General features: G+C 38.2%; 1 long non-coding RNA gene across 2 annotated transcripts in view; it reads left to right on the top strand.

The window, feature by feature from the left end:
- LOC307174849 overlaps positions 1-15,227 on the top strand; it is a 77,036-nt gene that overhangs the window by 47,684 nt on the left and 14,125 nt on the right. The window contains exons 2-3 of one of the 2 annotated variants that reach the window (XR_013824184.1): positions 9,590-9,739; positions 10,460-10,686. This is a non-coding gene — a long non-coding RNA (uncharacterized lncRNA). Of the gene's footprint in view, positions 1-9,589; positions 9,740-10,459; positions 10,687-15,227 lie in introns of those variants that run through there. The other variant, XR_013824183.1, reaches the window with a different exon arrangement.

The following is a 15,227-nucleotide window of genomic DNA, read 5'->3' on the forward strand; positions in this document are numbered from 1 at the left end:
CAATAGCCAGGACATGGAAGCAACCTAAATGTCCATTGACGGATGAATGGATAAAGAAGATGTGGTACATATATACAATGGAAATTACTCAGCCATAAAAAGAGTAAAATAATGCCATCTGCAGCAACATGGATGGACCTAGAGATTGTCATACTGAGTACATCAAAGGCAAATATCATACGATATCACTTATATGTGGAATCTTAAAAAATGGTACAAATGAACATATTTACAAAACAGAAATAGAGTCACAGCTGTAGAAAACCACTTATGATTACCAGGTGGGGAAGATGAATTGGGAGACTGGGATTGACATATACACACTACTATATATAAGAAAGATAACTAATAAGGACCTACTGTATAGCACAGGCAACACTAATCAATACGCTGTAATGGCCTATATGGGAAAAGAATCTAAAAAAGAGTAGATATATGTATATCTATAACTGATTCACTTTGCTGTACAGCAGAAACTAACACAACATTAGAAATCAACTATACTCCAATGAAGATTTAAAAAGCAAATAAATAAAAAGAATAGACAAATTTTATTGTGATAGAAATCAAGACTTTTTATCTTTGGTAAAGTAGTGACTAAGAGGGTAAAGAGAGGCAACTTTCTAGGTGCTAGTAAATTTTAGTTTTCAATATGGGTATGTTCATTTGAGAAAATTCAATGAAGTGTATACCTATGATTTATGTACTTCTTTCTATTAATATTTTAAAGAAATAAAATTTACTTTCACACAAGAAATCTTACATATCTACTACCTTTTCCTTTACCTGTTAACAGAAACTAAAAGATGACAAAATGAATGTACATGTAATATATACATTTTTAAACTTAGAAATACAATGTTTTTAAAATACGTTAGGCACTTACAAGTGCAGAGATCTGAATACACATAGTATAGTCATATTTTGAGCCAGATAATGAAGTACTGGTGAGAATGCTAGATTTCATTAATAAACATTTTATAATGTCCTGCACAGAATACCATGAAATTAAAATATTCCTATATCTGAACTCTGTACAATTTTCAATGTGCTTTCACATTTAGATATCATTTAAAGTTATCTCATTTAATGAGATAACTCACTTAAAGATATTTCATTAATATCTCCATGAAAAAGGCAGAACAGAATTTTTTTCTCCATTTGACAAATGAAAAAAATAAATAATCTGGCCTCAGAGAAGTTCATCTGTTCCTGTTTACATGTCTATTACATGGCTGAAGTGAATATCTATTGTTTTGGCCTGCTTGGGATCTTTCCCCTGTGTTTTAGTATCAGTACCCCCTTTCTCTTTGTCATTTTGGTACTGTAAAACAGGGTATCTCACCACCACCCCTTGCTGTGTTAGGTAGTATGATACCACGTGAAGTCAATGATATTCTATGTCCTAGGAATCAGAATCTTGACTTGAGTAATATATGATTGAAAGTAGTTGGGTCTGAGAATACACTGGCAGTACCCTAAAAAAGATGGTCAATTCGTTTCTACTATCCAGATTCCTGAAGCTCTCCAGCATCTAAACTAATTTCCCATGACCTAATTGTTCAACTTTTAATTTGATTCTGTAGATTACTCAGTATTCTTTTAAATTAATTAGCCAGAGTGGGTTTCTGTTGCTTACAACCAAGAATGCTAATGAGTTCTGTGGTCTACCAATAAATTATAAGGCCAGGTCTATCCCATCCCTTCACTGGTCAGCCCCTTCTCCAGCTCACCAAGGAACATTCCATGTGTGCCACAATGAAATACTACTGCCATTCAATTACCAAAAGTTTAGTATGAGTGCAACTGTAGAAGAGGACTAATAAAGTTGAATTGAGAAATGATAATCTTGAAGGAACTTCAAAAAGATCTAATTGAGATTTTCATTCAATAATATCAGAGTTTATGTAAAACCGATAGCTAGTGGGAAGCAGCCGCATAGCACAGGGAGATCAGCTCAGTGCATTGTGACCACCTAGAGGGGTGGGATAGGGAAGGTGGGAGGGAGGGAGACGCAAGAGGGAAGAGATATGGGGACATATGTATATGTATAGCTCACTGACTTTGTTCTAGAGCAGAAACTAACACACCATTGTAAAGCAATTATACTCCAATAAAGATGTTAAAAAAAAAGATCAGGGTTTTGTGATAACTCTACCGTAGAAGTCTTGGGTTTCCACAGATGATGATTTCATTATTAACTACTCTAAGATTTGCCAAAAATACAAGCAATGAAAATAACCTCCCCTCTAAAACCAAAAAATCCAATTAAAATTTTTTAAGTTTAGTCTTCCAAATTAGCTGATATTTTCCAAAAATAGTGTTTTTTATTTGATTCAAAATGATGGCCTTACCTCACCTAAATCATTATTTTTCTCAAAACTGAGGGGAAATGCAAATTGTGGAGATAATGGAATTCAAGTATTCCAGATGCAGAAGGAAAGAGCAGAAACACAATTTTAAGCACAGGAGGTAACAAGGAGTGAGGAAGGGATGGGTATTTTTTTTAATAAGATAAAATTTGCTAGCAAAACTAGTTTATGTCAAAAAAAAAAGTCAAACATTTTTTAAAAAGAGGCAAGGTCTGAAAAAATAAAATCCTCAGTGGGAATTAGGAAAGCCGACAACATTGTCGATTGTGATTCATTTGAGAAGAAGCTCAAATAGGGAAAGGTGAATTTATTTTTTTTGCTAAGAAAAATATGATCAGTTACACAAAACATTCCAAGACACCAGCCTAAGAGACCAACAAACACTGAAGAAATCTTTTGTGGCCTTCTTTGAAGGCCACTAAGGTTCAAAACTCTAAGAGAAACGTACTGTTAGTCTGAAACTAGTTTTCTCCATAGCAATGACTCAACAATGAGGCATCTTTTCTTAAACTAATTGCTGGGTTAGCTCAAATCGTGAGCCAATAAAGCAAGCTGAAGGTGACTGAAATAATTCATCAAATACCAGTCTTCATCTCTGCAACCCTTTGACAAGAGACTCTGCAACTGATAGGAGACCAATGCTAATTCACCCAATATATTGGTCAACTCCACATAAAAGGTTGATCAGCCTTAGCTTGAAACATAAAAACACCTCAGGGAAGATGCAAAGAGAACTCTGAAGCTTTCTTGGGTAGTCTGTCACTTGTTTATTCTTACCTGTTGAAATCCTCTAGCCTGCCCCACCATAATGATAGTTCAGCCTTTCAAAGCATGAGCATGATCAAGAAACTCACAAATTCCCACTCAGCCTCAACTACTTGTTTCTTTCCTCCTTATCTACACAGGACTATACTCAAGTTATCACCCCATACTTCCCTCCCATGTCAACCTATAACATTAGGTGTATCTAAAGGTCTCTATACAAATAAAATCATTATTTTGGGAAGGAGGCAGTCTGATATTCTCTCAAAGATCATGAAAAAAAAAAAAAAAGTATGTCTTATACTTGGATCACTCAGATTCTTGCCCAACAAATTTTGCTGAGCAGATTATCCTCACCCAACTCAATGATGGTTGAATAGGTCCAAATGGGGGAGGTCCAAGTGGGAGGACTAAAAACTTGGAGGAGTTAGAAAGACCATATTTCACCACCCCAAAGGCAGGGTAGAAGGAGAGGGAGAGACAGGGAGAGGGAGAGAGGGAGAGGGAGAGGGAGAGAGGGAGAGAGGGAGGGAGGGAGGGAGGGAGGGAGGGAGGGGGAGAGAGAGAGAGAGAGAGAGAGAGAGAGAGAGAGAGAAGAGGAGAGGAGAGGAGAGAGAGAGAAACATCTTAAATTTTTGAGGCAGGACCACATATGTCTGTGATGCCATGAAAGGGGAGTTCTCTCTACTCAGTCTCTGGGAAAATATATACTGTCCAAGTTCCTGGGGGAATAAGACTTCTGAGAGCACAGGACAAGATAAAGATTGTTCCTAATTCCAAGATACAAACAGCTCAACAGCAGTCATGTTAGAAGGAAGTTTATCTGATCTGGATATTAAAATAGCCACATCCTCTCTTTACATGCATAAAACCTTTAGAGGGAGATCAAAGCTTTTAACCTGGTCTATCCTCAAATGGACTTTTCAACCCTGACATCACATTCCCTCATATCCTTACTGAGTATCAATTCTCCTATAAGTCAATGTGCAAAATTACCTGTCTAAACAGACCATTTGCTTGTGTCTGCTATATGGTGATATTAATTTTCACTCAGGTTCTGAGGTTACTGGCTTCCAAAGAGAGAATTACTATGAGTAAATTTGGGATGGAAATAGATCACAGAATTTAAACTCAGAAGTTAGAAACCCTATCTAGACTAGATCCAACAAGAGCCATGTAGGATGGCAGGCTCAGGAAAAAGGGATAGGCGTTTGTTATAGGCATATATATTCCATGTGAAGCAAGAAGGTCTATATATTTAAAAGGACAGAGAGCCTATGGGTGGGCAATGCCTCAGGATTTGGGGGAAGGAAAGGACTTTCTTCAAGAGTGAGTCCCTTTCTCTTTCCTCCCTGGAACCAGTGGAGGGTAGAAAGATACCTACTAACCCAAAACATTTTCTCTGCTGCATTCACCTAGTTGGTGTTAGGGTCATAAAAAACATGCCATGTGTCAGTGACCCTCTCCCCCCACTAGAAAACCCATTCCTGCCAAGCAAGAGCTCAGAGATTATTCATCTTTGTCATTTCTTCCAACCTCTCCCCAACCCTCTGATGGTCTGTGATGTCTCATTGTCCTTACACTTAGGGAGCACCCTGCCAGTGCCAGCTAAGAAGTCAGAATAAATAGACGTTGATTTTTACAAGCCCAGTGCTGTTCTCTCTGCATCTAACTCAACCGTTCTGTGTTTTCTGAGAACCTGCAAGCTGTTTAGCCCATTTCTAGGAATCTGAAAAGATTCAAGATTAGTATTATGCCTCTGTCCCAAGCAAGACTCTGAGCAACTTGAAGAAAGGAGAAAGACCTACACACATATAAGAATGAATAGAAGACTTTATACAAACTCTTAGAGGTAAATATTAGTATAAGTTAGTTAGTTTAGGAGAAACATGTTAGTGAGGATTGCAGTTCTCAAGGAAGGATTTGTGGAGGAGGTAGTTACAGTTTTTCAATTCTTTTTTGAACAAGCATTATTATCACAGATCACAAGCATTATTATTAATACACACACTTTAAAGAATTCAAACAATGTATAAATATAAGAAAAGATAAATTTCCTCCCCAAGATCACACTCCTCAAGAGATAATTACTGTTAGTGATATGGTTTATACTCTTATCTTTTCCTCTTATTATTATACATATGTACACATATCAGAATTTACTTTTACTATAATTCTTTTTTTTCATGGTATACCTTGATCATGTTCCCTCACCAGGACACACAGCTGTACCTCATTTTTACATTTTTGAACATGATATGTCATAGTATACATATAGGAGGAAAAACGTTCGGTTGAAATAGATGGGGAAAAGACATGATATTTCAAGTGGAAGAGACAGAAAGAACAGGACTGAGCATAGCATATTCCTGGGACAGCCAGAAAACGGTCTTCAGACTAGAGGAATAGTAGATGTGAAGATGAAGGTGTCAGCTTGTAAAGGGTATTGGGGACTTCCCTGGTGGGGCAGTGGTTAACAATCCTCCTGCCAATACAGGGGACATGGTTTCAAGCCCTGGTACAGGAAGATCCCACATGCCGCAGAGCAACTAAGCCCGTGTGCCACAACTACTGAGCCCCCATGCTGCAACTACTGAAGCCTGCGTGCCTAGAGCCCGTGCTCTGCAACAAGAAAAGCCACCGCAATAAGAAGCCCGTGCACCGCAATGAAGAGTAGCCCCTGCTCACCACAACTAGAGAAAAGCCCACGCACAGGAACGAAGACCCAATGCAGCCAAAAGAAAAACTAAAAAAGAAAAGATTGTAAAGGGTATTGAAAATCAAGCAAAGAATTTTAGATTTGGCTGAAAATATGAGCCTTTTTAACTCTGGGGAAACTACCCTATTTTAATGCACCATGTTTCTGTGATAAAGTCAGAGGCTGAGCTGTTACCAGGGCTGGACAACTGGACTTTGCTCCATGTACCAAAATATAGAATATCTGTTTAAAGAGTAAACAGTTTTAAAACCTGCTGCATTTACATCACAGTAGTGCAATAAAAGCAGCTGAGCCTGGCGAGTATAATTGGTTAAAACCCACAGCTAGGCACTGGATAATATGTTCTTCCATGGACTTAAGAGGAAAGTTTATTTAAAGTGTGACACTAGGGACTTCCCTGGTGGTCCAGCGGTAGAGAATCTGCCTTACAATGCAGGTTCAATCCCTGGTTGGGGAACCAAGATCCACATGCTAGGGGGCAACTAAGTCTGCGTGCCACAACTACTGAGCTCCCGTGCCTCAACTAGAGAGCCCGCGTGCCACAAACTACAGAGCCCACGTGTTCTGGAACCCACGCACCACAACTAGAGAGAGAAAACCCGTGTGCCAGAACTAGAGAGAAGCCCACACACCACAACGAAAGATCCTGCATGCCTCAAGGAAGATCCTGTGTGCTGCAACTAAGACCTGACACAGCCAAAAATAAATCAAATCAATAAATAAATAAATCTAAAAAGAAAAAACAGTGTGATGATAGCATTGGTTCTAAAATGGTGTCATAGCCTTATCTTGATCAAACCCCTTCCTTACAGCTCATCTTTTGTGTTTTTTCCTTCACTGGTGAACTGAGGTCATATCCTGGCATGTTTCATGTAAGATCAACTAACACTGGTTGGCTTGAGCTGGTAATTGTGCTCTGGAAGATAAGAAACGGAAGCAAAAAGTCTCCCAGTTCTTGCTGTGGCTCAGAACATACACTGAAAACAGACCCTCTTCAGCATCATGTTCAGCCCCCAGCAAAAAGAAAAGTGGCCTAGAAGTGTAAAAAAACCTTTGCAATCTATTCTGTATGGGTCTGTATAATTTGAATTTTTAAAGAGTTAATTATTCTCATATGTGTAATATAAGGCATTTTCAATATTAAGAGATAAATTTTGAAAAGCAAAGTATTCATTCTCTTATTCCCTAGTAGACTTTTTCTCTGCTTGTTAGTCCTGTCCCTTTTTCCTCATCATTGCAATGTCTATTTTATGAACTCTACTTTAATGATTTGGACTGATTTTCCTGGGGAAAAATGATGAATAATTTTTTAAGTTCTCATAATAGGTGTCAAAGTCAGAGGCCATGTGTTCACTGAAATGAAGTTATTAATTTAACTAGATCAGAAAGTGAGAACAATAAAATTAATTTAATCCCTTTCCCTTCTATCGTCAGATCTTTTTTTAGGCCTCTTATACTTGTTTCTGACCCATTCTCCTGCCTGATTCTATTAAGAAGTCCTCTTTGGTGATATCTACTTAATGTCATTGTATATACATTAACAATGAACTATCTAAAAAATGAAGAAAACAATCTCATTTACACTGGCATAAAAATTAAAATACTTATAAATAGGGCTTCCCTGGTGGCGCAGTGGTTGAGAGTCCGCCTGTTGATGCAGGGGACACGGGTTTGTGCCCCGGTCCGGGAAGATCCCACATGCCGTGGAGCGGCTGGGCACGTGGGCCATGGCCGCTGAGCCTGTGCGTCTGGAGCCTGTGCTCCGCAATGGGAGAGGCCACAACAGTGAGAGGCCTGCGTACCGCCAAAAAAAAATAAAAAATAAAATAAAATACTTATAAATAAATTTAACCAAGGAGGTAAAATATCTATCTATACACTGAAAACTACAAGACACTGAAGAAAAAAATTGAGGAAGACACACACACATAAAAATGATATCTCATGTTCATGAGTTGGAAGACTTAATATTGTTTAAATGTTCATACTATCCGAAGTGATCTACAACTTCAATGCAATCCCTATCAAAATTCCAATTACATTTTTCACAGAAACAGAAAAAATAATCCTAAAATGTGTATGGAACCACAAAAGAGCCCAAATAGCCAAAGCAATGTGATAAAGAGCAAGGGCAACACACACTTCCTGACTATATTACAAAGCTATAATAATCAAAATATTATGGCACAAAAACAGAAACATAGATCAATGGAACAGAATAGAGAGCCCACAAATAAACCCAAACACATATGGTCAATAAATATTTGACAGGGGAGCCAAGAATATTCAATTGGGAAAGTATAGTTTCTTTAATAAATGCTTCTGGGAAAACTGGATATTAACAGGCAAAAGAATGACGTTGGACCCCTATTTACAACGCTCACAAAAATTAATCCAAAATAAATTAAAAGCTTAAATGTAAGACCCAAAACCATAAAACTCTTAGAAGAAAACATAGGGAAAACTTCCTTGGCATTGGTCTTAGCAATGATTTTTTGGATCTGACCCCTAAAGCACCAGAAACAAAAGCAAAAATCAAGTGGGACTACATCAAACTAAAAGGCTCTGCATTAACAGAAATTAAGCCCTAGAGATAAGCAAGACAGAAGGAATAACTGAATTTTAGGGGTCACACAGTTAATCCAGACTTTGTCTATATTTCCAGCCTTATAACCAGACACCTCCACACTTAGCATTCACTCAATTAACAAGTATTTCACTAACAACATATTTGGCATGTTTTTAAGGCCCTAAGTTCTGAGTGAGAGAACATTATAACAAACATACCATGCCGTTACTACATCTCTATCCTTTTGCACATATTGTTTTTTCTGCCTGAAATGCCCTTTCACCCTCTGGACTACCTGGTGAATACCTATTCATATATTAAGTTCCAGTTTAAATAGTCCCTTTTCTGGTAAGCCTTCTATAGATTCAGTGTAGAATTAATTTGCTCAAGTTTCCTTTGTACCTTGTGCATATGTCTACTATTATATTTAACCACTCTATTTCAGTCATTTACTTATTATAAGTTGCCTCCTTCTTGGACTGTGAGTTCCTTGAAGTCAGATACTGTGTTTTGTACATGATCAAGTGCCTCGTGATTGCAAAACCCTTAGCACAGAATTGATGCCTAACAAATGTATTAGGTGAAAGGATCTATCTGATTTCTAACCCACCCTTCCTTGATGGGCAGGGCCAAGTGTAATAAATGATGATGGTCACACAGGAACATGGAAAGGTTGCAAGTTGTGGGTTACTCATTACTGCAGTTACAGACCAAGGAAAGCACATGAAGATTCATATTGGAGGCAATGTTATGACCAAAGTCAGGAATAGGATCCCCATTAAGGTCCACAGTCAAATTGGCCCTGAGAATTGAGGGAACATGACAGAGCAATAAAGAGTATAATTCTGGAGAATTAACTCTGGCTGAGGCACTGGGTTAAACCTGCCTCTAACCCTTGCAGGCTGTGTAAGATTGGGCAAGTTTCTTAATCTCTCTATTCAGTTTCCTCATCTATAAAAGTGGGCATAGTAATAAATAGTACTATGGTAGTTTTAAATAATATCTGCACATTATTTGACATTCCTCCCATGACAAGTTAAATCTAATCCCTCTCACCTTGCTTCTATTGAGCAGAATGTGGCAGAAATGATCTTGAATGATTGTCAAGGCTAGGTTATAAACGATGATGCAGTGATACAACTTCTCCTTGGCTCTCTCCCTCTTGAGGTTTGTGCCTGTGAAGTCCTGAGCTGCCATGTAAAAAGTATATGAACACTGAATCTGCCATACTGAAGAAACCAGATAAAGAGACCACATGAGGATAGAGAGATATCTGAAGACTGTCTGGTCCTAGATATTTGAGTCCTCCCGACCCAGGTGCGTACATGTGAGTGAGCTTTCAGCTGACTCCAACCCCAGCTTTTGAGCTACCCAGTCTGACACTGAGTATAGGAAAAGTGTGGTACTCCACTAAGTTTTGCCCAAATTGCAAATTTGTGGGCAAACATATTTTTTAAATTTTTATCTTAAGCCACTGTGTTTTGGTTTCAAAGATGGAGTCCTTCTATAATAAAATCTAAAATAAATGGCTTTGGAACTAGATAGAGGAAGAAGCTGGAATAACTTAGACTGTTAGCCAAAGCTTGGTGAACCAAGAGGCTGTTTATGAGGGTTTAAAAAACGTTTTAAAAAATGTTATTGAAAGTTGGAGGAAAATGTGCAGTTGTTTTATAGTGACAGGAAATTTAGCAGCATTGTTGCCTATAGTAAGTTGGAAAATAGAAAATGTACCTAATGAGGTGGATGATCAGGTAAGGGGATTCCCAGGCAAAGTATTTGAAGGTGCTACCTGACTTCCTTTGTGTGCATATGTGTGTGTGTGTGTGTGTGTGTAGCCTATAGTAAAATGTGAGAGGATAGAGGTAAAGTAATGAAAAATAACTACTTTATATAATATGTGTGTGTGTGTGTGTGTGTGTGTGTGTGTGTGTGTGTGTATAAGGGAGCTAGGACTTTCTGAATTTGAAAATAAAGTTGGTTCTTAGTTTCCATCTCTCATATGGCAAACGATGCTAAAATTAAGAAATGGCTTTCTAGGGACTTCTGTCATGGTACAGTGGTTAAGAATCCGCCTGCTAATGCAGGGGACACAGGTTTGAGGATCACACATGCCACAGAGCAACTGGGCCCTGCGCCACAACTGCTGGTCCTGCGCTCTGGAGCCCACGGGCCACAACTGCTGAGCCCTAGTGCTGCAACTACTGAAGCCCACACGCCTAGACCCCATGCTCCGCAACAAAGACAAGCCACTGCCATGAGAAGCCTGCACACCGCAACGAAGACTAGTCCCCACTCACCACAACTAGAGAAAGCCTGTGCACAGCACAGAAGATGCAACACAGCCAAAAATAAATAAATAAATTTATAAAAATAAGAAATGGATTTCTAGAAATGATCAATTCTAGATGTCATAGGAAAAGTGATCAAAAGATGCAGCCAAATGTGACTTTAGAACCTCAGGAAATTTAAGAAAAATATAGAGAAATATAAAGCCCCTCCAATTATCTTAAGAACATGCTTTGTAGATCCTCTTCATAAACTAATAGGGTTTCTAATAATCTTAGGCATATTTTCCAATAGTTGCCTTACAGGAAGGCCAAGGTGGATAAGGCTGATGCCAGTGAGATTTGTGGGTGTGACCTTTGTCCAATGGAGTGACCCCAACAAGATTCATAGCAGGCCCATAAAGTTCTTAAAAGAATGGCATGAACAGGCTGAGTAAACAATTCAGCTGCAAACACCAGCCATTTCCTATGGAGAAGGAAAAATGTGTCCCAGCGTGCAGAACCAAAAGTTGTGGAGAATCATTCCCAGGTACTAGGACTGAGTTCTGATCAAGGAAATGACAACATGAGATGACAGGATTTTAGACCAGGAATTCCTGTGTGCTTCCCATTCTCCTCTTTTTGAAAAGGAGGGTCTATAGCAGTTCAACTGTGCCTGCTCCACCAATATACGTTGAGGGTGTGGACGAAAGACAGCTTATCTCCTGAGGTCTCAGGGTTTCACATGGAGAGGAACTCTACCCAGAGAACTGTATTCGAGGATGTACAGACTATAAGTCTCATCTGTACCTGGATCTGATTTTGATGACCTCAGTGTTAAGCCTGAAGCCACAATAGATGAGACTTCTGGGGGGTCTTGAGTGGGGGTGAGTATATTTTGATGTGGGACAAATACAAATAATTTGAGGACAAAGGGCAAGACTGTGGTGGTTTTAAGAGCTATCTGTAAATTCTTTGACATTCCTTTTACAAAATGGTGGAATCTAATCTCCTTTCTTTTGAATATAACTGGTCTTAGTGACTTGCTTCAGAAAAATATTGAATGAAGCTAAAGTGACATTTCGTGACTTCCAAGACTAAGTTAGAAGAGTTAAAATAGCTTTCATCTGGCTTGCTGTCTCTCTCTCGAGACATGCACCTTGAAGTTTAGCCATCCTAAAGCTACCAGGTTGGAGAGACCTTGTGACGAGATCATGTAAAGATAGAGAGATATGCCTGAGAAGCCTCAGCTGATCAGTCCAGGCACCAGACATGTGAATGTGAAGAAGTTTTCACGATGACCCCAGCCTCAGGCACGGACTGACCTCAACTTCATATGAGAACCTAAACCAGAATTCTTAGCTAAGAAACTTTTAAATTCCTGAACCACAGAAACCATGAGAGAGAATAAATGATTTTTGTCGTTTCAAGCCATTAAGTCTTACACGTATTTGTCATGCAGCAATAGATAATTAATTCAAAATTAGCTCGCTGGGTTGTTGTGAGGATTAAATTAGATTATGCAAGTAAAGGGCTTAGTATAATGCCTGAACCATAGTAAGCACTAAATAAATACTAAATAAAACCAGGTGCTAATACTGGATGAGGTTCTAAGCAAAAGTAAGAAGGAAAGAGAGCTGAGGATCCAGTAAATCTGAAAGCAAGAAAGAGTATATAAATTGGTAGAGGTATGGCTGAATTCCAATAATGTCCTGTCACTAGTTGTGGTGTAGTGCAGGTGAGTGAGTGGGAGAGTCAGGTTCATTTAAAGGAGCTCCAATAGATATTTTAGGATTCCCCTAGGTCAGTTATTTCAGAGAATCAGTCCTGAATCAGTTCAGAGAATAGCAAATGAAACTGATTTTGAAGGAAGAAAATTCTTGTCATTTTCACTTTTTTTGCACTTCCTCCCAGTGGTAGACATGATTCATAGCTGATTCAAAAGATGTAGGTGTGTGTGGAGCAGCAGGTTAGGTTCTGAATAAGCCACGTGCTTAGGGAAGTATCCCTCTTACTTCTGGCTCTGATATTGTCCATTGAACACATTTTATAAAGTACTGGGGAGCTGATAAGTCTCATGAAAACTGATGGAGTCAGAAGAAAAACACTGTATTGATTTTAAAAAGAGAGTAAAATAAAAGACTCAAATCTTAATAAAGTCAATAGATGAATACTATTTTCATTTCAGATTCATCTAGTTAGAAAGAAAGTGAGAAAGGGGAAAAAATCTATTACCAATATAGGAAGTCAAAATAGAGCAAAATCGCATTCACACAAAAAGCTCAAAGGAGACAACTAAACTTTGTTCTAAATAAAACATGGGGTCCTCAGAGGCAGGCACATTAGAAAAGACCACTGATCAATTAACTAGGACCAAACACCAGAGCAAGTACGTGAGTTCCCTGGGTATATCTGAATTTCAAAAATAAAAAGATGTTCTCAAGTTGAACTTAATTCAAAGTTATTTTTGCAGTTTTCATACTTTAGATAATAGCCCACTATGATTGATAAGATGAAACAATGCTTTGAAACACACATTCTTCTCTTCTTTGAAACATACTTTGATAGCACATTGCTGGAAAAGATGCAATTGAAAATCATGGAAATGGTGAAAAGATGACTCACCATTTGATGTCATTTTGTTAGCCTGTGAGGCAGGTCACGTTAAGCTCTATAAGGGTCAACTTTTTTTCTCCCGTATCTGCCTTGCCTTTGAGCCTAATCTTCTAAGTGCGCTAGGTAGTGCATTTCATTTTTATTTGCATCATTCATAGTAATAATTACATTCTACCTTGGGACTCAGAATGTACAAACATTCACATGTACATATAACTGAAACTAAAGTTTTATGCTAGCTATGACTCAGTAAATGGATTGTGTAACCTACTAGTGGATAGCTGACCAACACTTTAGATACCACTGTGCTAGGATATTGCCTAGTCCTTTGGAAGTTAAATTTGTTGATTCCCCTATGAATTGCTCAAATTTTCAGTCAATAAATCCATCTGATTGGAGGTGTTATCTGTCTGGAGATTTATTTGGATTTCTATTCAAACAATCTTTACTGTGTCAAATATGACTTTCATATATGACATATTCCAGGCATATAGGAATGAAGGATATAATGGAAAATAAACACAGTGCTACTTTCAAGGAGTTTAAGGTTAAAAAAATAGGTATTTAAAAAATAGCGTCATGAATATAAAATCAAAAAAATATAATTGCTATAAAGAAAGCCTACAAGATTCAGTGATAAAGAAAACAAAATAACATAAGAGACTTAATTACTTAGATAGAGTGATCAAAGGATTTTTCTGTAAAGATGGTATCTCTCCCAGATCCTATCTAGACTATTAGGTGCTCCTCAATAATTGGCCTCCTTCTTTTCCATTTTAATGTGGTCTTAATTAGGATGATGGTTCCCCAGCTAAATATTCTATTTCTCAGCTTCCTTGGCAGCTAAGTATAACCAAGTGACTAAATTCTAGTCACTGGGATGTGAGCAGAAGCAATTTGTGCCATTTCTGGGTGGTGTTCTATTATTATTATTGTTGTTATTATTACTGTTACTGTAAGAACTCAACACGAGATCTACCTTCTTAACAAAATTTTAAGTGCACAATACAGTGCAACTGAACATGCACTTCATCTTTTTCCCCTTCCAACTAGCTGGAAGATGGCACACTCTGGGACTTAGACTCAGAAATGTAAGTCATGTGTGAAAATTGCTGAGTTGCCTATCAAACCTGGATCACCAATCTTTGGGCTCCCACATGAAAAATAAATATACTTCCATATTATTAAGCCACAGTATTACAGACCCGCTTTGTTCTGTCCCCAAAATAAAATAGTGCAAGGACTTAAAGATGACAGGAACTAGCCATTTGAAGAATGGGGTTTATAGGTAGTGGTTGAGGGGGCAAGGGTGTGCAAGGCAGAGGGAACAGTGTATACAAAACCCCCAAGGAAGGGAAGAGTTTTCTAGTGTTCCAGAGAAGAGAGGAGGATGACATGCCTGGAGTATAACAGATGAACGAAGGGTGGAATGATATTGAGTGAGATGGATGAAAGCAAAGCTGACCACAATGGTGTTTTGAATAGGTATGATAACAGTCATCAAGGTATGTCAAGGTGATTGAGAGAACTCCATGATAACACGTATTAAGCATCTTGAAATGTGCCTGGTATATATTAGGTGCTTGATTCTTATTCTTCCTCTTCCCTTTCTTTGGTTCACTCTGAATCTCCAATCTGCTGCTTCCTCCCTGTTTAACGACCTAGCAGGGAATTTCTACAGCAGTTCAAACTTTGTCTAAGGACCAGTTTATCTCTGGAATTGATCAAATGACTGACTACCAAAACCACATGGCACAGATAAATGTCTTTGTCCCAGATGAAGGTTAGTATTTTGACTGATTCTACATAAAGGGCAGACCCATAGAGATGCTGTAACTTTTATTTGCACTAATTTTCATAAGACGTCACATCATTGCTTCATTGACGATTTGGGATAATTAAGGTCAATGTTCATTTTTGTCTTA

Source organism: Stenella coeruleoalba (assembly GCF_951394435.1).
Source record: "Stenella coeruleoalba genome assembly, chromosome: 16".
NCBI classification, from domain to species: domain Eukaryota; kingdom Metazoa; phylum Chordata; class Mammalia; order Artiodactyla; family Delphinidae; genus Stenella; species Stenella coeruleoalba.